At 47.1% G+C, this 6,217-nt stretch overlaps 1 long non-coding RNA gene across 1 annotated transcript; it reads left to right on the top strand.

Annotated features, from left to right (window-relative positions):
- The first annotated feature begins 973 nt into the window (after positions 1-973).
- LOC128328422 (uncharacterized) lies at positions 974-5,294 on the top strand. The gene is made up of 3 exons (XR_008309201.1): positions 974-1,075; positions 4,941-5,028; positions 5,166-5,294. It is a non-coding gene; the product is annotated as an uncharacterized LOC128328422 (long non-coding RNA).
- Positions 5,295-6,217: the final 923 nt, after the last annotated feature.

The following is a 6,217-nucleotide window of genomic DNA, read 5'->3' as shown; positions in this document are numbered from 1 at the left end:
CAAGAGAAAAAGCATAGCTTTTTCCAGGGTTAAGTGGTATCTTTATAGAGTACAATTAAGGTCAACATTGCAGCACTTTTAACAGAGGTTTAACTTTAACTTTGAGAGGAAACTCAGACAAAGCCTGAAAGAAAAGAGATGAGTAGGATATGACTTTCTGAAGGAAAATGGCTGCCTATTTCCTTGGCTCTTTCTGAATTTCCCTCACCCTGATTTTCCTTACCAAAGGCTTCCTCCACACTGAAAAAAGCAGAGATGAGAAAGATGGGTAGCACTTATCCACAGAGTGCCAGCTGAACAGAAGAATAATGAAAGCATATTATTAGTGGGAAAAGGCATCATAATTTTAAAAATCCTGCATGCCTGGCTGTCCTATTAGAAAATGCTATTTCAGCTCATAGGTTCCAACTGTTAAAGAATAATGGGAAGGATTTCATTTTTTTAAGGACTTGTTAACAAGACACATTTTAGCAAACATTACCACAAGATGTACATCCAACATTTTATGTGGAAAATCTGCCCAATTCAAATATATAGTATTCTCCTTTGGATGTGGGAAACTCTTCTAATATTTTATTTCACACTTTGCTTCTCAAGTGCAATTCCTCTGTGTGTGTGTGTGTGTGTGTGTGTTTGCACGCACACATGCACACACAACCCCCACACAGTAATGCCTATATTGTTAAGGTGAGGAGTAAAAACAATGTTCTGCCGGAATAAGCTTTGAACAAATATGGGAAAATCTATCCAGTATTTCTTCAAGTTATTAGCCTTGAAACTTCTCTTAGAACAAGGCAATCATGTCCGAGTGCACATCGCAGCATAAGCCAAATGGCCTGATTGACTCTTCATAGCTACAGTACTTTCCTTCAGGAAAGATGGCTGCCACCTGCCTTCATTCTGAATAGTGTGGACCAGCTAAACCACCATGGTAAGCTTTGCTACATGGTTAATTTCACACTTATTCCTAACAGAGACTGCGGACTTGTTGAGCGTCTTTATGTCTGCAGCTGCTGCCTAACAGTGGCCGACATCCAGACTAGGGAAGTGCTCCTGCAGCTAACACTCTGCACACGTGAGTGACAAATGCGTTTTATACACTGTTCCCTGTCACTGGGACATAGCACTCATTCTTCTACGCACTCTAGAGACATTTTATCACATCTGTCCTGTGGCCTGTAAATCCTGTCAGCAACTGTGGCTTCTACTGTCCCTAGAATCTTAATATATCAGATTATTATGATGTTTGTCTCTCACTCATTTGTTGGAGTGATGTCACATCCTGTTGGATGTGACATAGAAAATGCCAGCAGAACTAAGGAACTCTTAGTTCTTGAGAGAGCTTGAGCCGGGTCTCACGATCAGTGAGAAAGGTAAAGCGGGAAAAGGTAAGGTAAGGTAAGCGGGGAGAGCGGGCTAAGCCTGCTCTCCCTGCAGATGAACAGGGCAGGAGCCCAGGGTGGCCGGATCAGCCACCCACATGACTGCCGGCTCCATGACAGAGGTGGCAGGGGCTGGGAGGATCGGGGGCCATGTGGCCCCTGGAAGCTCCAGTATGCCCTGCGCAAGCACGCAGGACATACTGGGTAGACCCCTGAGCCAAGAGGCTGCTTTTCAGCCTCCCACCTGGGGTCTACTTGTCAGTAGCCACAGCATGGAGCCGCGCCACAGCTACTCACAATTTTTAAAACCGGGTTTGCAGAGTGCTCAATCCGCAAACCCGGTTTAAGGGGAGGGTTACTTTGGCAGGTTAACCGCCTGGAGGCCACCGGGCTCTCCTGATCGTTGGAATAGCCTCCATGTAATATAGGAAGAAATACCTCTCCCTGCCTCTTAAACAACAAGGCCTTGAGTTTTCTCTGCAAAGACCCTTGCTCTTTCATGCATGCTTGTGTACACATGCATAGGAAGGCTTGGGCCAACAATTCACTGTTCAGAATTGTTGGTTGGTCTCTTTAGCAAGCTTCTTACTGTCTACAGCAAATTTTATAAGGTCTGGTACATAGGTACATAGATCTATACAGGGAACCCAGTCTGCTTAACATCCTCAAGAATGATATACAGTTAGCCTTAATTTTTCCCCTCACAGTCACGGGGTTGCAGCTCAGGCTGCCCCACCCAGCTCAGGAACCCAGGGAGGCGCTTCACACGATCGGTGTGAAGTGCTGGAGGGGGTTCTGCGTGGGCTTAGCCCACTCTCCCCACAGATGATCAAGAGGCAGCCCTAGACAGCCGGATTGGCCACCCACATGACTGCTGGCTCCATCACGGAGCTGGCGGGGGCTGTGGGGATCGGAGGCCACACGGCCCCCAGAAGTTCTAGAATGTCCCGTGCGAGCACACGGGGCATCCTGGAGAGACCCCCAAGCCCGGGAGGCTGCTTTAAGCCTCCCGGTCGGGGGTCTGTTCCTGTGTCGCCATGTGCCGAGGCAACACACGAGCAAGAAGATGAGGTTAACGGAGCGCTTGCTCCATTAACCTCATCTAAGGGAAGGGGTAATTAGGCGGGCTAGCTGCCTTGGGAGCACCAGGCTCACCTGTGAGCCCGGTGGTTCCCACGATCCCTGGAAAGTGGGCTAAGCTTCCTTAGCCCACTTTTCAGTTATCGCGAAAATAGCTTCAGAGTGTGGATAGTATGCCCTTCCTTCCTTGTCAGTGTTTGGGCCCTCAATCCACTTTACACAAATAGCTTCTCATGCAGCTCCTCTGTTTGGCAGTAGCCATGTATGTTCAGTAACATCAAAGTAAGCTACAGCCTCCCTCAGTTTGTTCGCACCTCTGAAATGCTTGTGTGTTTTTTAGAAATCTGCTTTCTGTTAGAACAGTCTTCTAACTATGGTTCTAGCCCCATGTTAAGCCAAGCACCTTTCAAAGTTTCCTTCATCCTTGACATGTCGTAGCCAGTTGCAAAGATCTGTCATGTTGTATTAGGACTGTTAGATTTGATTTGGCATGATTCACCATCCCAAGGAAATGTCAAGCTGATAAAAGTCAAGAAGTTGCCCTGTGTGGGTTTTATGGTTGCTTGGGCACTGGCAAGATACAAAGACATAGCTTAGGCTGATCCCCCCCCCACTCCGCCTCTCTATTATCCTCCAACTACCATGAACCTTATTGAAATGACTTGTAGGCATTTCTTATTTCAGTACAATCCAGAAACTATGCCCCAAGTTCTGAAACAAAAATCCTGTTTATGGAATACTCAAGTATAATGTGTGGCTATTTGAGACATAAGGGAGTTATCTGATACAACTGTGAATTAACTGATAGCAGCATAGAACCTCCTTGAGTTCATGTGCGCATATTATTAGCAACCAGCATAAAATCATCATGAACAGCTTAAAGAATCCAAGACTTTAGGCTTTGTGATGAGGGCAAGGTTTGACTTTGCGGGAGCTTGAAATATGTTCAGAAAGCCTCACACCTGTATGAGGCAAAGTCAGACCGCAAAGTCAGAGCGCAATTTATCTTGTATAGGGTTTCCCCATGCTCCCAGAACTAACCTAGAATAACCTAGCAGCCTGCTTCTCTTCCCTTCTTCCAAACTTCTCTGGCAGCAGGGCAGGATCAACAACAATAATAGTCACCTTCTCCATCTCTGTCTTCCTTATTCAGACTCTATTGAATGTAGAGGGTGGGTGTAGGGCCAGCCCATCCACTAGGCAAAATCGGCAGTGACCTAGGGCACCAAGAGAAGAAGGGATGCTGAGGGGCTGGGTCATTTGCCACCCAGTGAGCCACAAGCAGCTCCGCCCACAATGCTGCTGCAGGTGCACACCCACACACCTCTCATCATCCAATCAAGTGAGCGAACAGACAATTGAGTGGGTGCTCCCCATCCCTGTCACCCACTTGCTCTTCTTACTGCTTCTGCCTGCCACTCCTGCCACTGCGGGCTGCTTCTGGGCAGCCGGCCTGCCACAGCACATTGCTGCATCGCAGCAGGCCATAGCAACAGGAGTGGCAGGCGAAGGCAGCACAGCGGGGAGGACAGCAGGTGGGAAGATGAGCAAGAGGGCGATGGGGACCACCCGCCCACATGCTCAGATGAGGAAGGCTGCCCCCACACCTACTCACTCATTTGGATGATGGGAGACTGCATGGGTGAAAGGGGTGAGAGGGGCAGGGCTCCACATGGGCAAAGAGGGCGAGGGACACCCACACAGGCGAAGAGGGTGGGGTATGTGTGCAAAAACCAAGCTTCACCTGGGGTGCCAGCAATCCTTAGGAACATAGGAAGCTGCCATATACTGAGTCGGACCATTGGTCCATCTAGCTCAGTATTGTCTTCACAGACTGGCAGCGACTTCTCCAAGGTTGCAGGCAGGAATCTCTCTCAGCCCTATCTTGGAGAAGCCAGGGAGGGAACTTGGAACCTTCTGCTCTTCCCAGAGCGGCTCCATCCCCTGAGGGGAATATCTTACAGTGCTCACACTTCTAGTCTCCCATTCAGATGCAACCAGGGCAGACCCTGCTTAGCTAAGAGGACAAGTCATGTTTGCTACCACAAGGCTAGCTCTCCTTGGGCCAGCCATGGCTGGATGAGCTACATCCTCTAGGGCTTTGCTCCTAGGATGCTGATACTGCAAGCTTTTTCTTAGTGCTCTGACTGAGAAAGGGAGAGAGGGAGATCTTGCTGTTGTCACTGCTGTCCCTGTGCCTAGGAAAGTTTGGCACAGGGAAAGGGAAGGAATTGTGGGGAGGAATCTGGGCGGGGGGGGGGATTGATGGGAAGTTGATTAACTTGTTTTCTAAGATAGATTGAAGTGCAGTTTTGAGTACTGGAAAAGAATGTTTTCAAAAGTGATTGTAAATCAGGACAAGCTGCAGGGAATGTATGCATTCAGAACCAATTTATATGTTACTATTGCAGTATCTGTTAATCACATACATGGTGTCCATGTGATTTTCTGGGCTGAAATGCATTTTGATTCTCTCAGAAACCCTCAGATGCTCCATTTGCATGGGAGATCAGATAGCCAGTTCCTGGATTTTAAAAATGTGACTGACTTGCCGAGACCAATTCAGGTATGTGCTTTTATGCAGCAAATACATGAAAATAGCAGGATTACAATCAATGCCTGCAGCAGCCGCCCCCCTCTCCTTTGCTAGTGTTCTTACCTACTGGAGCTCACAGACTTGTTTTTTTTCTTTCTTTCTTGCAGAAAGCAAAGGCTGTGTTCTGCGAGGAACAAGGAAATGGGCCCAGCATGCTTCTCATTGCTTACCCTGAGCTTTTCCTCCCACACAGCTGCTGCTCAAGCACAATGGACCTCGGGCAAATACTGCAAAGCACTATGTTAATGCAACATAAAAAGTGAGATTGGAGTTGGCCAGAGATAAGAAATCCAGTCCTATTGTTCATAACTAGTAACTTTAGCAATGCCCTTGGGCCACATTTTTGCAAGACGGGGCATAATTACATAATCGCAGAACTCTAGGAATGTCAGATGTGGATCTGAAAGCAGCCAGTCGTCACAGTGGTACAGACGTCACTGTGCCCAGCAGTCCGAATTGTCACCCATACCATTGATGCAGGAAGAATTTCAATATGTCTGGCAATGTATTCTGTAAAGTCTTGAGAGAGGCTGTATTTTGGATTCTCCTAGAAATCTGAACCCATTTAGAGAGAACCAAACTATCCTGGGGTGAGCTCTCTGACCACAGCATCGTGTGATCATCTTTTGTTTGGTTTAGGAACAGAGGAAGCTGCCATAATTGTAAACCGCCCAGAGATGCAAGTTTTGGGCAGTATAGAAATCTTTTAAATAAATAAGTATGTATATGTATATGTGTGTGTGTATACACACACACACACACACACACAGAGTCAAATTGGTCCATCTAGCACATTGAGTCAGACCATTGGTCCATCTAGCTCAGTATTGTCTACACAAACTGGCAACGGCTTCTCCAAGGCTTCTCCAAGTCTCAGGAATCTCTCTCATCCCTATCTTGGAGATGCCAGGGAGTGAACTTGGAACCTTCTGCATAGGCAAGCATGCAGATTAGCGATGTTCAAAACATTTTGGATACAAAACGTTTTGTACCCAAAACAGCCTGTTTCGGGTGTTTTGTAGACAAAACAAAACACCCATTTTCCAGAACCAAAAGTTTTGTATACAAAACAAAACGTCCCTGTTTCGGCTACAAAACGTTTTGTTGTTTTGGACCTCCATTTTGTGGTGATCTCTGAGTCAGTCTCCATTTTGTGTTT

This window comes from Hemicordylus capensis, chromosome 5, assembly GCF_027244095.1.
Source record: "Hemicordylus capensis ecotype Gifberg chromosome 5, rHemCap1.1.pri, whole genome shotgun sequence".
NCBI lineage: Eukaryota > Metazoa > Chordata > Lepidosauria > Squamata > Cordylidae > Hemicordylus > Hemicordylus capensis.
The sequence above is the reverse complement of the archived record's forward strand: the minus strand, read 5'-3'. Positions and strand labels throughout refer to the sequence as shown.